Source organism: Trachurus japonicus, chromosome 6 (assembly GCF_045865225.1).
Source record: "Trachurus japonicus isolate A0001 chromosome 6, Traja_1.0".
In the NCBI taxonomy this organism is placed as follows: domain Eukaryota; kingdom Metazoa; phylum Chordata; class Actinopteri; order Carangiformes; family Carangidae; genus Trachurus; species Trachurus japonicus.
Window position 1 is genome coordinate 15,786,101 of NC_140912.1, and position 26,073 is coordinate 15,812,173.

At 41.4% G+C, this 26,073-nt stretch overlaps 1 protein-coding gene across 26 annotated transcripts in view; it reads right to left on the minus strand.

Annotated features, from left to right (window-relative positions):
• Positions 1–18,196, minus strand: part of mef2aa (myocyte enhancer factor 2aa) — a 58,543-nt gene extending 40,347 nt beyond the window's left edge. For 12 of the 26 annotated variants that reach the window (XM_085779237.1, XM_085779233.1, XM_085779228.1 and 9 more), the window contains exon 1: positions 17,950–18,196. The gene's annotated coding sequence lies outside the window, so the exon portion shown is untranslated. Of the gene's footprint in view, positions 1–7,420; positions 7,565–14,451; positions 14,619–17,926 lie in introns of those variants that run through there. The other 14 variants (XM_085779238.1, XM_085779234.1, XM_085779229.1 and 11 more) reach the window with 5 other exon arrangements.
• Between the last annotated feature and the right edge of the window lie 7,877 nt (positions 18,197–26,073).

A 26,073-nucleotide genomic window follows, 5' to 3' on the forward strand; every position in this document is an offset into this window, starting at 1 on the left:
TCACTGTGGGACAATTCAAGTCACAGGCATATTAGACTGTGTCTTGACATTTTCTCTTACGCAGATACAAAATGACAAGCCGAGGGTGGGCTCAGACTGCAGGTGTGCCGAGCTCCCAACTTAAGCGTCCACATTCATCAAAAGTAAGTCGAAAGCTAAAACACAACGCTGACAAAATCTTATTTTCAGGATTTAATCTAATTGCCCATTTAATACAGTAATATCACAACATGCTCCGCTGAAGATGGAATAATGCAATTTCAATCTCCAGAACTAAGTGGGAAATTTTCAGCTGGCACCACTACCCAGATAAACATGTCAGAAGATTTTCAGATCACAAAGTAGAACAATGTCTGTACTGTGGCAGAGTACATGTTTGTGCCTGATACTCTGACTTCTCCTGAGCACTAGAACGGGACAGAGTATCTGTTTATGGTCTAAATCATGTGCTCTTTCTGTGTGTGTGTGGCTGTGTGTGTGTAAAAAGTTTCCAGACAAAGAAATAAACATAAAAAGAAAAAAGGAAAAAAAAACTTTGCCTGGAAGCAGGAGCAGGACGACTTGAGGCTACGAGGCCACATCAATAAAGACGTACAGCCACATGGTTGATACTTATACTTGTGTATTCAGGGCTACTGTGAAAAAAACACCACATCACTAACTCCACAAATAATGACAGCAAGAAAAATATTTTACGTCATTAACCTCGTTGTACTGTACCGCTCGGGTCACATCGCTGGTAAACTGGAGATGAAACAACACAACTGCATGAGCTACATTGTCTAACAGGTCGGTTTTCATTTGGTTAAAAAAGGAGGGACAACGTGTAATTATGCTAAGGGTAGCTTTTTCCATGTGGACGCACAGAGGACAGCGAGTGCAGTGTCACATCTGAACATCTCTGATCACAGCATGCTCGGGGCTTTTTGTAAGGCCTGTGCTGCTCACAACATCAGTACAACAATCATCTGTTAAACTTGATGTCGTTGGGTGTCTCATAAACCTTAGTTCACATACACTGTCTCTTAATAAATTCCACACAGATGGGTTTTACAAATTGTACGGAAATCAGATTGGTGATCAGTAACAGCCAGTTTGGATTTGCAAACATACAAAGCAGCACAATGTGCACATACTCTATAAAAAGACCTTCATGCGATACATACACCTGGTCCACGCTGATATAAACTAGTCCAGCACTTCTGAAAGATGCTTACCAAACATTTGTAACACCTAAAATCAATGTGCAGAGAATATGTCGCCATAGGAACAACTGTATCAGCTTGACAGAAAGTCAATATGACATGTCTAACATAACAAGTCCATGCCTCACTGTTGAACAGGCGCACAGACGCAGACAGAGGTTTTGGGATATGCTTTATCTCGAGTAAGTAGTTACACTAAAGCGTAACAGTCACTTCTAACCGTAGCTGCACTGATCCTCCGTGTCGAGGTGTGAGACTGGTCAACTGACAGGAGAGCCGGTCTGCCTCCTCCTCCTCCTCCTGCGGAGACAATGGGAGGCTTGGTGACAGCCGAGGCCCATTCACAATCAATAAAACATGCTCAATTCCCAGTGTAATTACTGGAACCAGCATCTCCTCCTCCCTCCTCTCTGCTTGTAAGCCTGTGTTCACTCCACACAAAGTTGAGGCAACACTCCCACCACTGATGTCCTATATAAAAGGCGACATAAAATTACATAGTAAAATCATGTTACATGGGTTCACCTAATGAACAGAAAAAGGAGGCCAGCGTTATTCTCTGGGTTTGTAATGTGATAACACTGTGTCGGCGGAATCTATACCACCATAATCTTTTCCAGTCGACATCTCAAGATGAAATCTAATATATTAAAGTTGAGTCAAACATTCATCCTGTCTGACTTGCTTTAGAGAAGCATCCACGATGTGAGGCGAGCGTGCCTCGGCTGCTTTGAAGGTGATGGACAGCAGCCAAAGTCTTGAGCATAGCCGTGACAGTTGCGCTTCCTGTGCAAGGCAGCGTTAGCCTCAGTATCCTACCACAAGCCGTGTGGGCAGACAAGACTCAACTTCCTGCCCCTCCACTTCCTGTTATTCAGGACCCTTCTACATGCCCTCCGTGGAGGGAGGGAGAGGGGGGAGAGGGGGGAGAGGGCGGTCAGGGGGGACTTGGGCCGAGATGGAGAAGTGGGAGAAAGGGAGTTGACCACCTTGGGGACAACCTTCCCCTCTGATCCTTCCCCTTATTACCATCCTGACTGGAAGTGTAAGACTAAACAACAACAAAGGACTCATCTCTTTTGGCTTCGCTCTGTGTGTGCTTATCATGTTTACTGGAAGGATCATTACACAGGCTGGACAATGTGCACACGCTGCTTTCAGCCACTCACTTTACAATTAGTAGGCAGAGAGAGACCTTTCCTTGTTATTCAAACACTCCATCGGTTACATAAGAGTGAATCACAGCTCTCACAGCACGAGTTAATATAAATTGAAACAACACGATTATGACAGAACTACGTTTTTCCGATAGGATGCAACAGCCTCGCGCGGTAATCTGATGCGCGGCGATATGATATGGGGATTCTGTGAAATAATCCATGACGACGTTCTTAAGTGTATCGAACCCAAAGTGTCAACGCTGTAGCTGGGTTGTGATTAGCCTCCGGCGAAACTGGAGACATAAAGCAAAAAGCACAGCCTAAATCCACAGTTTTACCAATTTGTTTCAATGGAGCCTTGACACCAGCACAGTAGGAAATGAACATCCACCTCTTTGTTCTTGCTTTCATCAGAAGGTGCTGTACCTGTAAATGGGGCTGTTGGCCTGAGGGGAGTGGAGGCAAGCCAGCCCTCTCACACTCTCTCCCTCTTGCCTTTTGTGAGAGTGCGCTTATCTCCCTCTCCAGCAGTGAAAGGCAGGATTGTGGCCCCGGCAGCATCACTAGTGTTAATGTCTCCTGATGCTAATCTGACACACAGCTGATCTTTCAACAAGCACTTTTTCCATCGCCTCTTTTCAACTGTCCCCCTCTATTTAAAAATGTCTTTCTTTCCTTTTTTTTTCTTGTGATTTCTTTCTTTCATTTTCTCTTTCTCTCTTTCTTTGAACTCATGTTATACATTCCCGCACCTCAGTTTCCAAGGCAACTAATGAGATATAATTAATAAGAACCATCGGAAGAACAAAAAAAGAAAAAAAAAAGTGAAAAAGGAGGAGGCTTTGAGAAATGTAGAGAGAGGTGGGGCCGGTCTGCAAATCATGGACTTTCTGCAGCACTTCCCCTTCCTCTGTAAAGCATTGCTGCAGGTGACATTTCTCATAACCAAGGGTGATTTAAATAACATTTCAAGTAAAAGCCTAGATGATTTTGATATGAGTATTTTGAAGGTTTTAAAGGAAAACTATTACATATAGTCTGCAGATAAGAAAAGCCTGCAGGTCAAAATCTCCGGGCGGTAAAGATTTAGGACAAATCTTAAACAGGTTGCTTACAGCCATGTAAGACTGAGAAGGTCATCCAGCATCTTGTCTTCAGCAATTTGCTTCCTCTACATATTAAATCAGTCTGAATGAAACTCAATCAAGAAAGGTATAAAAACGCATTGTTCTAAAGGAGACAGTGACCTGCGCAGTGAGGACAGCCACAAAGCCAGCATTAAGAGTCTGCACTAAAATGGCAGCCAAGCAGGCATGAGAGTGGTTAATCTGCCCTGATGACTGGTAGCTCAGTCCAACTCTCCGATGACCCAGCTGTAATCCCACATTGGATCAATGCAAGTTCAAACAATCCTCCATGCTGCTAGCACCTTGCTCGGGTTGGGGGGATGGTACTGTAAGACAGGGACCAGGAGACAGAAAGCTACTTATCACCTCCAAAATGACATCAAAAGGAAAGAAAACCCCACAGGATGAACCTGTTCTCATAGAGAAAACGTTGACACCGTGGGCCACGCCACACAGCCGACTGAATGGAAACGATGTCACTTTTCAGATAAATGCCGGACAATGTATCCAATCTACAAAAATCTGAATGATGATGAGAGGATATAACAACCAATAACCAAAGGACATCATATGCTGACAGCATTACCAGACAGACATCCTCCATCTCACTCTCACACTACTGTCAGGGGATCAGAGGACTATGCAAGGTGACTTTGACTAAGTGCCTTGGGGTTTCATGAGAAAACGCCATTGACATTACATTAATTTCATGTCTCTTTTTTAACTGACTTAGTGCCACTGAGTCCCTGATAGAACGAGGAGAAAAAAAAAATGAAATAGACGTTTTGCCTTCGCTTCAAGGCACATGCGGTGGGGATTTAGAGGCCAGGAAGACAACAGTGACAAATAGGTGACATGATCAGCTACCAACTTTTTCCTCACTTCAAAAGTCATTCGACAGAGGGACAAGACCTTCGCTCAGCAGAGCAGGATAAATGTTAGTCAGAAACTTTCCACTGTACTTCACGTGTGTTTGGGTTTGATAGCAGGTGTGTGCATGTGTGTGTGTGTGTGTGTGTGTAGAGACAGAACGAAAAACAAGAGAGTAAGGGAGGGAGAGTCAGACACAGTCAGAGCGGGAGAGAAAAGACAGTATGACTGTGTTAACTATGTTGAAAGATGTAAAGGAAACAAGACTAAAAGAAGCACCCCGCGCCCATCCCATCCCACCTCTGTGGTAGTGTGCGGCAGCAGCGTTGTAACATAATTACTGCTGGGACACTTCTATTCCCAATGATCCATTTGCGTCAGTCAGGTTTTCGAGCCCAGCCAATGAATGGATTCTCAGTTTCTCAAGGATAAAGAGATGACCCTCTCCTAGCAGTTATATCCATTTCATGTAGAAAAGCTACTCTCCTCCTCAAGGTAAATCCCTTGATGCATATTTGAGTGAAACTTTTATGAACAAAGAAAATAATGATGAACTTCCTTGATGCAAGGGTAGGGTGATAAATTATGTCTCATTAAAAATTGATGTGCTTGGCAGCTGAGGACTTATAGACACATGGTCCTGTTTATCTTTATTAGAAAAACACAAATATGCAACTTATAATGTGTAACACTGTTTTGAATGCATCTCCAAAATATGAAAAGACACTTACAGTACAAATATGTCATCCGCTCCCCTAACTAGTATTTTTTAAAACCTGTTTCAAGTTGTGCCAGCAATGACACAGCTGTTCACTTATATATATTTTTTTAATTAATTATTAAAATTAGAACAGATTAATGTTTCTTTCCATGGTGGTACATTTTCATAGTTTCGGGTTTTGCTCATGTTTTTTTTTTGTTGTTTTTATTAAGAGCAAGAATATATGTATATAGGTGAATAATTATAGTTGCATCTTGAAAAACAGCTAAAAGATTTTTATTTCTTTATGCATAATATTTTGTCATTCAGTCTGAGATAAATCCTTTATTACCTCCACAAAAGCTGCTAATAGATCTGGGTGGTTTTTAATCAAGAGGGTATCTATAGATTGAAAAATCTTATTTTTATCCCTGTGACTTGTATAAAATTGGAAATATATGAAGATACAAACAGAATAGTTTCAAGCTGTTAAGACTACAGCATTCCCCATAATTCATCACTATGACTTGACAAACTTCTTGATTATTTTAACCTTTTGACCCTTGGAAATAAATTCTAATCATCAGCCTAACTACAGTATGTCATGCTACATCTTTAAAATGCAATGGACACACTAATGGATAACTACTCACTTCATATTAACGCCATTGGTTTAACAAACTATGTCTCTGAGCAAAAAACCCTCCATCACCGACATTCCTTATGACAGTATGTCACTTTAACAAGTCAGTGTCTTGACATGGCACAACATCAGTAAATTGAGGACTCTTTATGGATGAACACTTCCCGTCTCACATTATGCTCCAACCGATTAAGTTACATTTGAGTGGGTTACTCATTTTCACAATATCAACATTGTTTATTGCCTTTTTTTGAGAAAAACTCTTCTCCCTTCTGTATTTCTAACACTTGTACACCAACACACAAAAACACATGCACAAAAAAAAGAAAAGAAACAAATGCATGCATGAGAAATTTGCACAGTATTATTGTGCGATGCTGTAGTCTGATATGGTGTGGTGGCGTGTGTCCATTTGCATGGTTGTCTATCATTAGATGGACTTCTCACCAGGGAATAATAATAATGCCAACACCATAGGGACCAACAATACCCCCCTCCTTCCCACCCTTCCACCCTCCCAGGAACCCTGCGAGTTGTGTTAACTGCCATGGCAGCCTTTTGATGTAGCGCAGACTGCAACTCAGAAATGGTAAACAGCGAAGATGAACCGAGATCTTCCTCCAGGGGGAATCCACAGTGTAAGGATATTAGGGACGTCATGCATAATGTGTCTCAGCAGTAGTACATTTACCCGCTCCCGACACATCTTTGGAAACACCGAGGATCCAGATTAGACACTGAGATTCCAGATATTCAATTCCCTCCCAGTGTTTGATGATCAGCAGGAAGATTTCCCTGAATAAATAGCCCACGAAAAACAACAGCTTTTGCCACACATACATGTAGTCTATATTGTTTAGGATTATAGTCACTGTCTGCCCTTAGAGAAAGTCTGGTTTTAATGGAAAAAAAATTAAAAAGCTCTGAATAAATATTTGATTTTCTCTTCCCATTTTTATCTTCCACTCGATGCCTCTTTCCCACAGTGTTCCATTACATAAAAGGTTTATGCAATCTGAGCAGTGAGGATGGCCATGAGTCATAACAACAGTGAAAGGAGCTAGCTAAAGTAGCATTGATTTTTTTTTTCTCCTTACAATCTCATGTTATGTTATTTCACGTCATGTAAACATTTCAAATAAGGAAAGTTCTCACCCATTTCTGACAACACCGTGTGACACATGGAGGCTGGAAGTGGCAGGAAAATGTATGGGTGTGTTAAAATGTTTGCCATGGGGTTTTATGTTATTAGGTTTCTGTGACACACTAGAAGAACGTTTTCGCTTTGAGTACTCAGTGAACCCTTTGATTCTTCTTTGTGAATGATTCGCCTTAACAGTAAAGAGCAGTTTTAACAGCAGTCTATCCTTGAATGCCCTGTTTTCCGAATCATTTCTTTACTGCCACTAAAGCTCTGTAAATTGACTTCAATCTGAAAGATGAGGGGAGCGTTGTTTCCCTTGTGTCTATCTCAGTTTGAATATCTATGAACGTCAATGAACGGCATTCACTGAGCAAATAATCTACAGGGCACTTTTCTTGTCTCGCAGTTACAACCCACAGTTTCTTCCCAAATCAGATGATGTGTGCTAGCTGTCACATGAATGCTGTGTGCAAACACTGTGATAGAGAGAGAGAGGGGGGAGACAGACAGAGAGAAAGAAATAGAGAGAGAGTGAGAGCGAAAGACCCCCACGGGCCCTGCTGCTGCTCACCTCTCCAGGAATCTTTTCAGTCAAACTGTTCACTGATAGCCCCTGGTCTTGAGTCCCTGGGCCAATGGTTGATGATGGATGCCCCCCGCTTCCACCCCAACATACATACACCCAGCCCAACCCCCATATATGTTCTGAACACCCCTGGCAGTTGGACCAGCGACAGAGGTTGAGGGGATGAGGGAAACAAAACAAAAAAAAAAATCAAGAACAACACAGTCTGACATGAATAAAGGCTGGCAACAGTTCAGTAGTGGAAAAAAGAGACTATTTTCACCTAGATTTGCAGCCCACAGCACACAGATGGAAAGTGGACTGGGAGAAGGGGAGAGGACAGACGGGCAGACGCACAAGCAGTGGGCAGACTCAACACCTCACTCACAATCCCTGTCACACTATATAGAGAGCTGGGATCTAGGGACTGGAGATGCAATCACAATACTACTGTATATGGACGAACTTGATTGGAAAAGACTGTTTTCACTGAATTGAAAATGAATATGGCTTGAGGTTGTGAAACTGGGTCTACTCAAAGACAAAAGAGGAGTATTGTTTAGAATGCTAACTGAGCTGGAAAGGTCTAAAGATAATATCATGGTTTGCAAAAAAAGAAAAATAAATAAATAAAATAATAATAGTTAATTTGGCTTATACTTCCCCCGAAGTGGGCAAGGCCAAAGAAGGCATTCTTATCAATATGAATCTACAATATAAAACACAACATAGACACAACACATACACTGTCTCTAATTTACAACAGTTTAGAAACTCATGCTCTCACACAAGAACTAAAAAAAAACAAACAACATGCATAAGGCGCTGCAGTGTTCATGCTGCTAGAGCACAACCCGAACAGCAGAGAGGAAGACAACTTTGAACTGCAAGTCAGAGCCCTGCGGTGGACTGGAGCAGCTTCCAGAGAGTAGGGGGGAGGAGTGGGGGGGTGGTGGGGGGCAGGGTCACTTCCCTTCCCTGTTCATATACGGGCTGATGTGTGCTACGAAATAATGGGAGGAATCACATCCCCCCCAGCTGTCCTGGTTCACAGGGCTTCACAGACAGACAGAAAAACAAGGATATCGCAGGCCAGGCCTCCTTCCTGCAGCTCGGGGGGCCACGGGGCTCGACCAGCTGCAGGAGATCCAACTCTTCCTTCCAGCGGCTACTGGACTTTTAGTCAATGGGTGCACTGTGGGAGCTGTGACACCCAGGTCTCACAGCTGTATTTACTGCACCATGCCATTGATTAACACCTCTCTGCGGCCTTTACTTCTTACTATCTTGGGTAAGGCAATGATATAAATGGCGATAAAGGTTGTAATATGATGTTTCAAGTCGCTCATTTTAACACGCGGTAAGAACGTAGTAAACAAGCCGCATCGCACAGAGCTTAGCAGACTTTGAAGAAAGTTTACTGTGCACACAATTCAATTGTTTGTCTGCTCGTGATGCTTCTACTTAATCAACTCCACACAAAGCCAGAAAAGTTAAATCTCCAGTGAGAGAGCAAGATCTACAGTACGGCATCAGTAATTCAATACAGTGGGGTATATTAGCAATCATGGGAGATCTTTTGATCTAGTAAATTAGATTATAATATATTCCTTTGATTTATGTATGTCTCATTAAAATTCAGTGAAAATGCAACTCAGCAAAGAGATGTCTTTCTTAACTTCCTTTTCAACTATCAGTTTTGCTTTATGATTCAACTTAATATCATCGCCATAGTATTGTGCAGCAACATGGTCGCTCCCCTGTAGTACGTCTCGGTGCAAGCGGGTGTCTGTGTTCACGTAAACAACAACAAGAAAACAAGCTAAAAAATAAATGACTAACTAAAACCACAGGGCAACCATGTTTGGGTTATACTTCTTCTAAGAGTGGCCCACTCACTTTTTAGACGATACACAGTGTGATTCTGTGGTTTCTCGTGCGCTCCAGAAAGCCAAAGAAGGAGGAGGTGCAGCTGAGAAAGGTGCTAAAATGAATTGACATCTAAAATGACTTGTCCTCTCTCAAAGTCATCACCTTTGCTCCACCACACGCTTCCACAATCTAGTGTTGCAAACCGCACAATGTGCATGTGGTATTATTCTGCTCATTGACTCAATTAGATTAGATGGATTTGTTAAAATTTAGCTCAATAATGGCAGCCAAGAGGACAAGAATTGGTTGTGCTTTTTTTATGAATAGCAAAACAGCAACAAGTCCTCCAAGCTGAACGACCAAAGAGTTCATTTATCCACACTCTTTGATGTGACCCATAAGAACATCTGAAATATAACTCCTACTACAGTAGTCATGCTATTTTGTCAATATGGAACGAGTTATGGTTGGGTTTACCTACCAAAAACTGCTTAGCTAGGTTTAGGGAAAGGTTAGAGGATGGACAGAAGATAGAAGAAACAAGGATCAGTTTCAAACTGGAAAAGAACTGCAGCCTCCCATGTTTTCGTCCTATGTCTTTCCAACACATCCATCCCCCACAGCTTCTTGCTAATGCAGGATTTAACACTCTATATAAAATATCATCTGACTTCCTCCTTTGCTCCGGTCATAATTACTATATCCGCTAGAGGTCGCCTAACAATTAAGCGTAACTGATAGTTGTAATAAGCTGCTTTCGCAGGCGACCCATGGGGTCGTTTTTTTCAGTCCCTATTGAAGGATACTACTGCGGCGACCGTGGCAATGTAGGCTAACACTGTGGTTTGTTTGTACTTTACTCACAATCACAGCCAGAGTCACAGTCAGCGAGCAGTATGGATGTGCAGTGAGACACAGACTAGGATCATAGTGTCAAAAGCAGATTAGCAGCAGATTTAGAGTGCGGCTCTGCTTGAGGATCTTCCTGTGGATTCTCCCGTGTGGTCCAGGTTGAAGAGGTGAATAGACCTCCAGTCAGGCCTTGTTTGGGAGAGCAGGGGTGACGGGAAAAGACGGTGCGGTCTTAAGCTGCTCTGCCCTGCTCAGCAGCACATGTGCTGAGTGAGCCAAACAGGGTGGCTTACCACCAGAGGTCTCAGTCAAGGGCAGGACAGTTGAAAGGTCACTGCTAGCTGTCTTGCTATACAAACGGTGCCCCAGTGAGTAATGCATTCACTCCCTGAGCTTACATCCAGGTATTAAAGGGCTTAAACAATAGGCTACTGGAGATTTCTGACCACAAGTGAAATTAAGTTAATAACTTTTGCACGAGTTCTATCTATTGGTCTGTGAGATATCTAAAAATGGTATTTCAGTGTACTCACTAAAGATCCCTTCTACTTTGAAGTAGTAATTCCATTTAAAAAAGTAGCATTTACCACCAAAATGTTGTCTGACACACTGTGCTTGTTAACACCAAGACCAAAGGCTCTCAATCACACCATATGAACATCCGGTTTAATATGAGAGGCACACACAAATGCCACACGGAAAGAACCCAGGATCTCTTTGCAGTGACGTTCCAGTGGTAACCAAAGGGCACCGAGACACCCCCACACACCGGATATTAGCTGGTACAATTGACCCATTTACTACTAACCAAAGGCAGAAAAGAAATAAAATAAAACCCAGTCTCTCTTGACTTGAAATCAAACCAACAAAAGTTTCCTGCCTTCAATTTATAGTCTAATAACTCTTACTTCACAACTACTCTTACAGCAGAAATAATGAATGTCATATTCACATCAATATGACTATTTGTTTACCAAAAAAAAAAAACCAGCACAACACTTTTCTCTTTAGCCAGCAGGGGCGAGTCCACAGTTAACTGCAGTCTAAAACATTATCTGCCAGGCTCAAGATTCTGCATCCAACCTCCAGGTCTCACAGGAGAATGCTGGAATCTCCATATTGATGCTCCAATAAACAATGAATCATGTTACTAAGACGCCTTTGTTAGTCAAAGAGAAAGCTGGACAGTTACACTGTGACAATGAACATGCTCATGCCACTATGTTTAGATTCTTTTTAAGCATTAAGTTACCATATACAGTAGATATAGATATAACAGAAAGCATAACATAGAGTTAAAATCAACTGTATGAAAAAAAGGAGATAAAACATTTATTAATTCAAAAGAGAAGAGTCTGTCACCTCAGTGCATGTAGTTAATTGTTGTCTGAGAACTTACAGTACCTTTCTACACCAAAACTCAGCTTCACCTAAGACTGACTTGCCAAGTGTACAGTACAAAAATATCGGCTATATCCAAATGCTCCACATCTAAGTAAAGCTAAATGACTGAAAAAAAAAGACAGATGTATAACCAAGTCAAACATTTTAAACCAATTGTTGAACAATTGTAGTATCCATAATTGGTGTAATGTTAAAGCTAAATTTGCAGTATAAAAGAACATCTCGGCTTACCAAACCATCAAAGAAACCCTATCCGCTTTATTGGACCAAGAATTTTCAGCTTCTATCGCTTATTTTTCATTCAATACATCCTTGGCTTTCAGCTCTCTGGTGTTTTGTCCTCCTTGGAAAAATGTCCTGGGAGGAGGAGATTGGAGGAGAAAGACTTTCGCTCAGTGATTCAGAGGCATCGTGTAAACGCCAGCATTCTCTTTCTGACAACCAGCATTAATTGCAGATCCTACTCGCCCACACACTCCACATTTCTCCTGGAAGGAGAAGCTGAGACACTGATATTGAAGTGGGATGAGGAGAGCAGTAAAAGATGCTGCAGCTGCCCGTTCCTCACACCGTCACCACCTCTCATTTCTGCCTTTCCACTGAGAACTTGTGCTAAGACGCCTCACACGCACTTACGCACATTTACAGAGACACACGGGGGGGTGGCACACACACACACACCATGTAACAAGGCTAAAACATTTCATAAACAGTGACAGTCACCGTGGAACATCGTCCATCTATTTTGCATTACTACATCCTCCTGTGCTCCATTTAACAATACAGGGTTAAAATTCAATAGTTGTAACATCAAACCTTTCCTTGTGTGTTTTCCATCACACAAAGTAGAGAATTAGGGATCTCAGGTTAGAGCAACAGTTCAGCGTGTGATGGCTCTATCCGTGCCTTTACGGACGCCACTTTTATTCCTGTGACTAATACACAACATAAATTGTTAAAATGATATTCATTTCAGCAGCGTCGAAACAATCCCTCATCCACACATTAGACATAAGAGCTCACGTGATGTGGATCATGAGCAACAAGGCCCATTACTGCCTAGGCCCGGGGCAGCACAGAAGCTAATGACTGCAGATTGGAGGGTGCTTTATGCTTTGCTTTAGAAATCACTGGCAACCAGCTGGTATGGTAATGTACATGCTGTCAGAACAGCGGTAAAGGAAAATGGACAGTGAAAAAGTATGCTTTAATAGTGCCGCAACAACTCATGTAGCCTTTAACTATAAAATATGTCACCGGTTTAACCAGATAACAGAGGCGTACACAGTGAAGTGTTTCTCGTTGAGGTTAAATCAAAGTGCTCATTGTTTGAATAGCCTATATGTAACACAGTTCAGTCAAGGCCTAGCTTTGAACACACTGTTTGAATTTACTGGACTTCATCCATACAATAACAAAAAAAACACCACTGTACAAGTCAACAACTGAACATTTTCCAAAGACTACATTCATACCAGTAATAACTTTGTGGTATTTTCCAGTTACAACTACTCCCTCTGTACAATATTAATGAGACATGTAGGGTGTAGGCATACACTAGAAACATTTGAGAAGGTCAGGTTACTGTTGGCTATTGCTCAGTGTGGCCAGAGGTTAAGGTCACGAGAGACCGAGAGATTCAAAGTACCATGACACACACACACACACAGCACAGATCCACTCCCACAGACTCGGTAACCAAAACTGACTGTGTAACTTATACTGCGCACTGTCCTGTTGCCTGTCATTTTAAATAATGAGAAAGTGATCCAAGTGATCTTATGCTGTGAGAAGTCTGTCAAGACAAGATCGCCTCTACAACATCTCACCTTATTTCACTCGGTCGGGACAAGACCGTTTCAGCTTTAACCAGTCATTAACCCCCATTACTTCTAAATAAAGTAGACTTTTTTTACTTGGTATTTGTGGAAAAATACATGAGATACAGGACACCAAATCACAGAATAGTCTGACATATTAAAGTGCCAAATTAGAATAATTTTAAGTTTGATGTCTCCTAGGTTGAGCTGATTAGAGGTGGTTGTAGGGACCAGGCAACACTGGTGGAAAAAATAAAAATAAAGACATGCATGGCTGTAAGCAAGTGTAGTGATACCACAGTGCAGACTGGGCTGACCAGCACCATCTAGACCTCAACACTGCTAACATCAAGCAAGTATCCAAACTGACAACTGGTTTCAGAGATTAAAGTCAAAATTCAAAAAATATCCATAAGGATTATAATGTTAAATTCATAAAATACATGTTTTTGAGAAGTGGCATCACGTGCAAACATACAATAATAATAATGTCAGTGTGAACTGTAGCCTGCTGTTGTTGTGGTGACGGCTTAACTGTGTTATTATTACACACACATTGATTACTATTTATGATCCGAAAAACGATGCGCCCTGTTTTAACAAAAGTGCACTTCGACATCTCGCGTTTTTAACGACGTAATTCGCGGATTGAAACACGTTGAAGAAACAAACAGTGAAGCGCGCGCGAGCGTGTATGTGTGTATGTGTGTGCCATGCCACCGGCGTGTTGAGTCCTGGCAAAAGTTTCTCGCATTCAGACTGATACAGCGCGCGTCTGGCGGCGCCCTTTAAACGGACAGCTGGACATTTTGAAGGCAGCAAAAAGAAGGAAAAAAAGAAAGAAAGAAAAGCGTAACACCGCTGATTTAAACATGACAAACGTGAAGTGACACGACGCGGCTTTTACAGTCACTTGTCTCGTACTGTAGCGTATGTATGCCAGCGGAGATGGTAAACAGATAAATAGATTAATGTCTCCGACTCCCAAATCCACTCCACATCTCCCTCTTGCGCTTTTCTACTCTCACTCACTGTAGCCGCGGCACCGCTGCCACACTCAACAACATTGTTTCTATTTCCGTTACTCACCTTTACTCCCAAGTCAGTCGCTGTATATAGACACTCTATATCGGTGGCTCCAGTGGATAAATGTAATTTCAGTTCACATTTACACGCTGACTGCTATTTTAGGGGGAGCTGACAAACTCAGAAAAGCCAGTCTTCCTCTTGTCAGTGAAAGACTCCTCCCCTTATCTGACGAACTGCCCCTCTCTCTCTCTCTCTCTCTCCCTCTCTCTCTCTCCCGCTCCCTCTCACTCACACACACACACACACACACGCTTACATACACACTATACACACAGTCAAAACATTGGAAAGAGTTGGGAAAAGTCCGTATTTATTTCCCACACTTGAAATCAATGTCTAGATGCGATAATGCGAGATGTATTGGATTCCTTGCTGGTAGTTTTTGAAAAACATAACACAAAAAAACTGTGTTTATGTCACAACTCTGTCCCAAATCAGCCCTGCTGGTGAGTCAACTACAGTGTAACACACACACACAACTTATTGAAACTTGGACAGAGCTAAAAGACACATCAAGCGAACAAAAGAAATGAAGCCCTCTTCGGAAAAAGAGTGTAATTACGTTCAAGTGTGTTTACGACTACTTTCTCAAATTGCTCGGCTCGGCCTCATCACATTAGACACATTTGACGTCATATCTCTAAGACAACAGCAATGGAATTTGGTTTGAGGGACGCGTGCGTCAGCCAATGAAAATCCTCAGCGTCTGTCGAGCGGCCAATTAGAGCAGGGGGGCGGGACCTGGCTGACTGGCATTAGAGCTCGTCACGTGTATGTGCAGGATCTGAGGAGGTGTGGTGGCCTCGCGCATCGGGACTGTCTCTACTGGCCTGTCGGAGGCAGGTGCGATAGAAAAATAGAGCACAGTTATCATTTACCCGTGTGATTATGACTGTGATGTGGATGGGAAGAACATTTTACCAGGTTTATATGGGTTTCCAGGGTAACAACAAAGAGCAGCATGAAGAAAGTCAGCAGTTTAAACCTTTTATCAAGTTAACATGGCCACCTGTTCTCACATATAGGGCTTGTACAGTGTTGTGAAGTGTACAAATCAGGTCAACTCAAGTATTTTTTCCATTATCTGCTACTTTATGCTACAATTCAGAGGGCAATAGTAGTTTTACTCTATAAGCCTGTAAGAGCTGTAGTTTAAATCTAAAATGATCACAGAAATATGATGTAGCCTAACAATTAATATAGCATTTTGTTTGACTGTTTCATATAAAGTGAAAAGCTACAGCTGCTTACACATTATAAATCTAATTGTATGAGAAGCTGATCTTTTTGCTCTTTATATTTGTTGCTACTTCGCACAAACTTTTAGGCCTACTGAAGTAAAATCTGAATGCAGGACCTTTCCTTGCTATTTACACTGGATATGAGTCTATCTTCCACTTCTAGTTATTGCATTGCAGAGTGGACTATGCACAAAGTTGCATTAGAAGTTGCACAAACCTTCACACATTAGGCTCCTCATTATCTGGAAGCAAAGGCGTGTCAGTGTTGCTCTTGAATGACTCCTTCTGTATCATATTACCTTATCCTTTAGGTCACATAGACACATGACTGAAGTTTTAATGTACTAACATTTCTCTCTGTGTTGTAGAAATAGCTGCAATTTGAGATCTGCTGCAAACAGGTTCAGTGATTGAATGAAACCATGTGTGATTATTTAGGTATCCTCTCCTAATGGTATCCTGTTTCATTACTCTGCATGTTCACTAATGAAGGAGAAGGGTTTTCAGAAAGTATAGCAGCTGCTGTAGCTCATTTGTTTTAGTCTAGTAAAGTGTCATCCCCAGTGTATTGTGCTACCTTTTTCACTAGTTAGTCCCCACTCCCAAAGGAAAAGATAGTGTCTAGTCTACTTCATCCCTGCTGATTGCTCGGGGCCCTGGGCCAAGAAGTCACAACTGGCCTTAATGACTCTTAACGCTGATGTAAAACAGTTCTTACAGTAATAACCACACTTAGGTGTATAGTATAGTTGGAGTCACAATAGATTTGTTTTAAATGTCATAATCTATGACAACAAACTGCGGTGACAGTTGAATTTAAAAGGCAATTACTTGAAGTTTATTACATTTTGTCAGACTTGTCTGCATCTCCCTGCTCTTGGCTGCTGTCCACACACTGATTCAGGTTAAGTGAGGGCATTCTTTATGCCCACATGTTAGCTCTTCCTTTAGTTTGCCTGAGCCTTGTCCCATTGTAGATTTTCTGTGCAAATCCTGGATCCAAATAACAATATTAAAGGACCAAGGAATTCCACCTGCTAGGTTTTAACAGGCCAGCAGAGATGTAATAATCACTTCATCCATTATAATTAATGCCAGTTACAGCTAACTGGATATTAACTAGTCAATAATGTGTAGGCCTACAACATGCCCATTTAAAGAGAAAAAAAATCTGCATTGTAAATGCTAAAGCAAAAGTGTTATTGTCCCCATGATAGCCACTGTGATGCTTGATTCCCTACACTCATCTGCTTTTCACACACACCAGCCCTTTTTTTATCGCAGTTTAAGTTTTCATGTCTGCAGTGCCTTCCCCTTTATGTGTTGAGGAGCTTTTGAATGTTACTTTGTCTTATTGATTGTTTGTTTTTGGATAATTATTTGACTCTAATCTAACTCTAACATGTCGCATGTCATATTAATTATGTTTATTATGCAGGTGGCTCAGATTGTATTCCATGAAAGCCAGAGGTGCTATTTTAATTCAGGTGCTATACTGGACACCAGCTGTGCAGCCACAAATGAGCAGAACATTTCTTTAATTCAGACAGGTAAAACAAGATCATTTATAATGATATGATTCTCTAGTATTTTGTAATAATTGAGCAGGAAATTTTTTTAAAATATTTTACCAAATATCTACATAAGCATAGCAGTTTTGAAATTTGAAAAATTCAACAAGCTAAACAATTGATAAAACACTAAAAACACTATTTTCTCACACATGCATGTTATTCTGCTCTTCCCTGTGCCTAATACAGAGTGTTACAATAGTCGTGACAGAAAACAATTAAGATAGAAAAAGTCCCCAGCTGTTTCCTTGGAGTGTTTTCAATCAGTAAAAGTTCTGCTGTGCAGTGATTCTTTGCGAGTTCAGGTTGATGCCAGCTGACAACAGTGTGGATCCAAATTGCTCTCAGCATCCCCTTTAGCAGCACTTTGTGTCAACATACACCCCTCCCATCTTCCCAAAGTGATGCCAGCAATAAAGAGAAACAGCCATGCTAGCAAAAAACACAAGCAACACTAAGGTAGTGAGTTACATCAGCTCATTAAATTTCACCTGAACACTTACGCAGCGGACTGAGTATGATGCAGTATGTGTGGGTAAAATTCACATAATCACACGCAAGATGTAATTTGGTATAAGATTCACAATAAAAACCTGACTCAAACCCTGTATGACATTAACACTCATTGTCATCACATTTCCATCAGGTGCAAAGAGTCAAGACCTTTTGTGACACCTGTGTCTCACCTGTTGGCTGTTGTTGCACTGACACCTTCACAGAACCTGCTGTTACAACCTTCTCCTGCGCGTCTTGACTTTCTGTATCTCTTCTTTTCGTTCTCTCTGCAACTCTTCTTTTTCTTCTACTACTTCTTCTTTCAGCTGCCTTTGTTTCACTCTGCCCATTGATTTACCTCAAAGCCAGACCAGCTGGCTTTGGATGCTTCCCGAGCCCGACAAGGCCCTGTTCCTCCTCTTGTCCCTTGGTCTCTCTGCCGGCAGAGAGTAAGGGGGGCAGTGGTTTGAAGAGTAGGACCCCAGATGGACATAGACATGTCGGGCATGCGTTATGTGATGGGGCTTGGCTCAGGGCTCTCTGGACCAGCCACAGCTGTCAGTCATAACTCCAGAAGGTGTTGAAGATTTTTCCCTCCTTTCACAGGGGACTGGGAAGAATGCACAAATGTAATTTCCTACAACATGATGCACATTTTTAGACACAATTCTTGTAAGGTCATGTGTGATTCTTCACTGATGCCTCATTTATTGAAAGACATATCTGGTCATTTAGATTAAAAACACATCTTTTTTAAAACTCTGTTCATCAAATGTCCATGTGCAGTACTTTGCCTTTTTAAATTAAGGAGTAAAAGTTATTATATATGACAATGTAAGTGATGTACTTCAACAAGTTGCTGTGATATGCCAAATAACTGTTTGTTCCAGCAAGGCTTTGATTTGCGACAGCTGGCATTTCCAACATTGCACCAGACCACAAATAGACCCAGACACTCTTTCTCTCCAATTAAAAAAGGGCCTAAAACTATCGTCTCATGCAGTGAGCTTTATTAGGCTATACAAGTCAAGTTTGATCTACACTACGATAGTGAGGAAAGAAATAGGTGTTTATTTTGTAAATGAGAAAAGCACAAACAGATCACTGACTCACACAATTTTCTGGGACAGCAATCTAACCACCACGCTCTGAAATAGCATTTCATTATCTGAGGCTCATTAAAACAGTCTCTCTGAAAAGCCCTCAACACCCCTCACCAATCCGTGGCCCTCTATACGCCACACACTACACATTCAGTCACAAGACAAATCCTGCCAACAAATGCTATACTGCATTTTCAGTGACTTTTGAGATAACGACTCTGGAATATGAAGTTGGCCCAATACGCTTAAGTTTGAGTTTTTTTTAAATAAACACCAACCAAATGGTTTTATGAAATAAAGGTGCAAGTAACTGTCAGAGCAGAACATAAAAAATGATCAGATCTAGAAGGGTTTTTTACGACAAAGCATTTACTGTAAAAAGCATTGATTGATTTAACTTATGTCTCAAAAACTTTGCGTCCACAATGATTTCAGTCATATTGATGGTACAAAGGTCTTCCAACAAAGTTGTATCTGAGGAAAGTGCGGTGATGTGTTGGATAATCAAGATCAAGATCTAAAAATACTCTATGTCTCACAGTCTGGATCTCTTCTCTTATTACCCACTGTAATTAAAAGTAACCAGGGCCTGTCGGCTCCAAATAGCGTAGAATAGCACGCAACTGTTAATGTGAAGGAATGACACTTGTAATGAAAACCCTTGTGATATCACTTTGCTGAGTAAAGTGGAGAAGAAAACACAGAGCTATGAGAACTCCAGGTCTGGAGGAAGGTGTCCAGTTAGCTGTGGTGGTCAACTGACGTCAAATGCTCTTCGTAAATCAGGTCAATCTCAGTGTGTTTGTTATACAGGTTTAATGACGGGAGCGACTGATGTCTTTTTTTTTTTTCCTCTTGTTTTTATCTCACTTCTGTACAACTTTGACACCCTGCAGTAGGTTTTCATGAACGCCTGTGCTCTTCCTGTAGCAGAGAGCGACAGCACACAAAGGTCCCTGTGATGAGCTGATGATCTCTCTAGAGATTACTTCTTCTTTCTCACCTCTACTTTCTTAATGCATTCCAGTCTGTTTAGCACACTGCCAAATTCTTACCAACTGCAAGGTGGAGTATCCCAAACAGCCCATCTTCTCTTGTTTGCTTGATGCCCCCACCCCTTTTTTTACCCTGCAGATGTACAGAGATCCAGCTAATAACACAAGCTCTTTAATTATCTCCAACATTCACATGAGCCTATAGCTCCATTTATAAAAATGTAGTCTCCATCGTACTGAGCTCATTAAAAATTGAACAAGGTCAGGAATGAAACTGCTCTTACCATTATTCATTTTGCCCCTAATTTCAAGTATTATTTAATTAATCACCTGGAATGACTCCAATAATTCACAATGTCATAAGTTGGTGGTAAGCCACTAGCCAATTTCGTACCTACAAACATACATTTGTGTTGAATAAATGGGGGGAAAAACATCTGATTTCCTTCTTTTTTTAAAAGAGAACAGTAGTATAAGTAAGTATTATGTTTGTATTTGTTTATAAAAAAAAAAAAAATCAAATTTATGATACTTTAATGTCTTCTGATTTTTTCAGGGGATCAAAGTTTCTTGTTTTACGATGCATAACAGACATTTCGTACTTCAGTTTTTCACTGTTGGCTAATTTCACAGATTTTCTGACTTGATGATTGCATCATAAGCAAAAACCTTGTTGTGTGTGTGTGTGCGTGTGTGTGTACGTGTGAGTTTCTGACATTGCCAAAGCCAGTCAGCAGGTGCCATCACTTCTCATTCCCACCATTTACAGTGCAAAGACATGTTGAGGACAAGCAGGATCAAGGGAGTCTGCCAAAGGGAATGTGTGGGAGAGACCACGCTAATTTCTGCCTTTCAGCCACTTCTCCTTGGCATTTTTTGCTCTGACTCCACATCAAGTTAATGCTACTGTAATTCATTTCGTCAGACTGTAGAGCAAGAAAGCAAATGATGATCTACTCTTACAGTTTACACATAGGAAGCATTTAGTGAACTTTTCTCCACTCTGCCCCAAATTATGTGTCCTTTTAAATCTTTTATTTATTTAAATATGGCATACAGGTTTACTGTACATAGAAACACATTTTAGAACATTTTGCCTCATAATAACTCTTGTTTATGCTCTTGTGTTTTCTGAATTGCTGCCTTTGAACACTGAGCGCAACATTACATGCATATTCTATCACAATGCTCTATTACTGCATGGTTGATTTCTAAAAACCTACCCTATAACACAATTGTAGGTAGTAGGTGCCCAGTTCTCGCAAAGCATTATGACTCATACCAGGCGTAGAGCAGCTATCCAAGTCTAATCCACAAGAGATAATTTGGTATTCATGTTTTACAAATGTGCTTGAGAAAAATCCCTAAATCTTTTTGGCAAGTGCAGTCGAGAAAGTCGTGCAAGCATGTCATCCACCATGAATAGGCAGCGGTATGTTGAGTAAAGCATGGCTTTGTCTCCTGAACTCGGCCTGAAAGACACTGTCATCATCAGCTTTCTTTGTTACAGACTTTGTCTTTCCAGTATTTCACTGGTTTCTCAAAAGGTAAATAGAGGCTTGACTCGGAGGGGCGCATGCAGTTTTCCTACAACAGGTAATAAATTTGTGTCAGGCCTGCGCGTCACAGATTAAACATGCTTTGTTTAGGATGATTTATGAGTGCGATGTCGTGCTGGGTGCACTTGGCTGTGAGGAGCTGAGGGTTTGATGGTGGTGAGGGGGTAGCAGGTGGGGCGGTGGGTTGTTGAGTGTCAGATTTGTCTTACAGGAAGACTGATCTGTAGCTGCTCCGAGGGTGCCCACTGCAACACACACCTCTGTCATTAATCACACACAGCCTCGGAGTAGAGTGCTTTGTCTTCTCCTCCTCTCACCCCAGTGCTGCAAGCTGTCACCATACTGAGAAAAGCTTACTTCAGAACAACTAAGAAGTAAGAGAAACTGCCTGTGCCTTCTGAAACTGCAGGGTATATATGCATTCTCACAGAAAAAGATATGAAGTCGCAACACTTGAAACAGGACACATACTTGTTTTCCTCATAGTCTGGCAGCTGCTGCGTGCCAACATCTCTACCGCTCACTTAAGAAAAGAATATAAAATCTATGATCCTAGTCTCATGTCTGGACATTCCTACGCTCTGGGTTTTTCTTTAAACATTGTCTGACTAAAATGTCTGCACTAGTCTTGTATTTTATCCTTCAAAAAAGGTTACCTGGATATACAGGATTAAGATCATTCACTATCCTTACGAAGAAACAGCTGATTCAGCAGGCAGCACAGCTAAAAGCATGTTGACTTATAATCCAAATGCAGCTGACCGCAGATGCCCTACTTTTCTACTGATCTCACACACTCACTCCTTCCGTTCTGAGCTTGAATTTGAGGTGATTAATCAGAAGATGTATTACATTTGGTATCTTCTCTGAGAGTGATTAGATTTTTTTTTTTTTTTTTTTACTTTAATGGGCTATGTTTTTTTTTTCTGTAAAAATCAAGATGAGCCCATCAGTTGTTTGTCCACCACGTAATTATGACCCCAAGATTTGTTTTGTTTTAGGCAACACGTAGTGATTATGACAGGTACCGTGCAAAGGGGGAAGAGCGTTGACATAGGAGCAATAAGGTCGGCATCAGAAGGAGGTTTGGGTGCACGGACAGGTCAAAAAAACACAGCAGTGCATTTGATGCAGTTTATGTTGTTTGTCCTTTCTATAGGCATTTGACAAAAGGAACCATGTTGTTATTGAAAACATGACTGCAAAGATCTTGTAATCTTGAGGAAGGACTTTTTGTGAACTAAATCACATTATTTTCCTAAGCCTGACCAAGAAGTTGGTTATTTCTGCCAAACCCTAAGCAAGTCACGACTGTCATGGGGATAGTGCTGCTCTTGGTACAGTTGGGTGTTTATTTTGGTAACCACTTTACCATAGGGGCACTATTTCAGGAGAGACTCCTTTGGGTCTTATCACCGGATTGAAAAAAAAAAAACAAACAAACAACCATTATGGTGGTTTCAGCTGGGGGACTTGTTTTTATAATACAATATGTTATAATACACCCTCTGAACAGCGCTACATCTTCAGGGCATTATAAGCAATACACTGACTCACTATTCAGAAGTCTTGCCAGACTGGGGCTAACTGGTTAGCATGCTAACTTCAGTTGAAGTAAAACAAGAGTTGCTGTTGCTTTTCACTACTGGAAACATCTCTCAGTTAAAATGAAGTTTGTAACTAAACTTGGAACCTTTGTTTCTTTTAGATGGGCAAGTAAACAGCTGTTAATGCTTATGTTGGCTAAGAAGTGGTCCTTTAAAGCGGAAGGTTTAGAAAAAACAGCATCATCACATTTCATACATGGTCCGCTCCACCTCTATAGGAACAAGAGCTAGATGTAATATCCTGCATGATAATTTCCCCATTCATAGTTTGATGTCTTCTTGCAAAAGTCTATCAAGCTCTTGTCTTACAGAAAAGCCTCCCATATAAGTTACAGCAGTGTTTTAATGGACATCATAGGAATAATAGGCAATACTGTGGCAAGGAGAAAAGAGCCTTTATAAAATCCAGAGAGGTGAAAGAAATCCATGACAAAGAGAAGAATGTATGAAAGAATGTATAACAGCAAATGGACCTTAACCTGTATGCCATTTCTCACTTTGAACATAAAAGGTAAGGAAAATGAAATCAAAGGGATAAAAAGCAGGAGGGAAGGTCCATTCTTGAGTTAGTGATTTCAAATTTAAGTCTTAAAATGTTCAGAAGAGAGGAAAACAGACCAAGCTCAAAGCAACCCACTAGTTTTGTAGTACATGTTCATCTGCGTGTGCGACATGCCTATCTAAGATTTGCATTAAACCGGCTCCTGATTTCGCTGTGCATTTTAATGTCGTCCCTGCCACCTCAGACTGTGAGATTTTCATGTCAAAATCTATATTTTCTTCCCACTGAAATATGGGCTGAAATTTGCCATCCACCCTTGGCATCTCATAAACAGTTAATTTCTGAATGTAACCCTAGGTGGCCAGGAAGGGGAATAACGATCTGTCAAAATACAGCTCAGGTCCACAAGGCTTGCTTTCACTCTGGAGGGCTAGATATGTGAAGTATATAATTGCATGCACTGTCTAACATTTATTACATTCAGTACACCATTGCGGTTTGTTTATCGTAACATACCAGGCAAACAGAGTTAATGTGTGCCTAAGCAAATATTTGCAGCACTATATCAAATTCAGCTACCAAATTAAGGATATCAGAGAGGCCAAATAGGGTCGCGTGTGAAATAACAGACTTGTTAGGCCATCCGCTGTTCCGTACACAGATTGCCCTATCACACGAGTGGTTGAAGTGTTTGCACACAGAGCTTTGCCGCCTGCAGGCTTATATATCACACTGTGCCTTATTAAGAGCTTTAACAAAATCTGGCTTTCACTAGCCCCCCTTAGTCACCACTCTGAGGGCAGCAGTCTTCGGGACCTCTGTTTGTACACAGCCCCGACTTAACGCCTGGTCCTCCTAAACAGATTGGGGCAATGTACCTGTGCTTGATAGATAAAAGGCAAGGATGGGGATAATATGGCTGCGTTGTATAAAGAAGTGGTCTAAAGTGATATGCTTCCTGTAAGTGGTCTAAGAGATCAGACACACTCGGCTTTATTGGATGTCATGGCCTGATGTGATTTAATTTCATTTTTCAATATAATGAACTGCCCGTTGAGATGTGCCCCACAAAATCCTTCACATTAACTGCAATAAAATTCAGAAAAAGACGTGTATTGAAAATATTTTTTCCCTCTCATTTAAGCCCAGACTTAACAGTAACAAGTTCTGATAACCATGAAGAGAGCATAGGGATGGTCCCATGGTACAAGTTCAGCTGTCAGAGAGACAAGTCATTTACTTCTATGCAAAAGTAATGAGCAGTGCTCCAAGAGAGTGAAGCACTGACCCATAAATTGATTATCTCCAGCTGCACAGTGACCCACTGGAATGACTTCACTGTAATCATTGAAAGTCATGATGTATGCTGGGTGTAGCCTGACTGTGTCCTATTCCTTCAGTCACTGAAATAGAGGACTCCATTTTATTATAGCATGCTGGGAATTCCCCTCCATTTCCTCGTGCTCTTGACCTCCCACCCTCCATTGTATGTGCGAGGAGAGGGTCTGAGGCCTGAGTAGCCCGTGCAGCTCTGCCAGGCTGACAGATCGGTTCGTCGTGCCCTCTGCTGCTCCGTCTGCACTGCGGCTCCATTGTTCTGCCCTCTCAGGCCGAGCCGCGGGGCAACTCCTCACCATTGTGTTTGACAGACCTGCAACCCGATACCATGGCAGCAGGCGCCGGACCTAGTCCCTGTGGAACACTGATGCAGCATGTATATGTACAAGTGGGTGTGAACATGAACTTTTAATGGAATCTATACCAACAAAACAAGTTTTTGTTTTTGTTTTAAATAAAAGTGAGATTATGAATTAATGAGTGGCTTGTAGCAATCAGGACCATGTAAATAGTTCACTATCACACAGGAAAAACTAAGATGATCCAGGCGCACGAACAAACTCTTCACTACACTGTTGTAGGATGTATATCTACAAAGGCCCAATGCTCCTATTTAGTAGCAAACTATGCGCTCGCAGTCACATCTTTACTGCAACAAGAGGAAGACTGACATCTTATCTCACCTCCACAGAGAAATGGAAAAACTGAGCCTGAAGAAGCCTATAGTGCAGACACAACACAACAGCCTATACACATCAAAGCAAGCCCCAACCAAGCTGAGCATGCCGTTGTATGTCACTGAGGAATAGTCCTCTTTTTATGTAACACACAGATGATTAAAGAGTTCAACACAGCAAGCAGACTAATGACTCCACTGGGTTGCAGGGGAACTCAGGAGAGAAGAAGGCAGGGCCTCTGGAGAATACTTGCCGAAACGGGGATAGGTTCTAAAATATACAAATTTATTCATCAGAAAGCAGTCTTTTTATGTCATCGATGTGTGCGTATGTGAGTGTGTGCAGGTGGCAGAGAGTGAATGTGAGCGAGGAAGGCAGAGGGGGAGAGAGAGAGAGAGAGATGAGAGAGAAAAGACATAGCTATCTGATAGTATCAGCCTCCTGTGAGCTAAAAAACATCAAGTATACAGTTACAACCACCAACACATTTCTGCAATAATGTTAGCTTCACTTTATTCTTTTTTTTTCTAATGG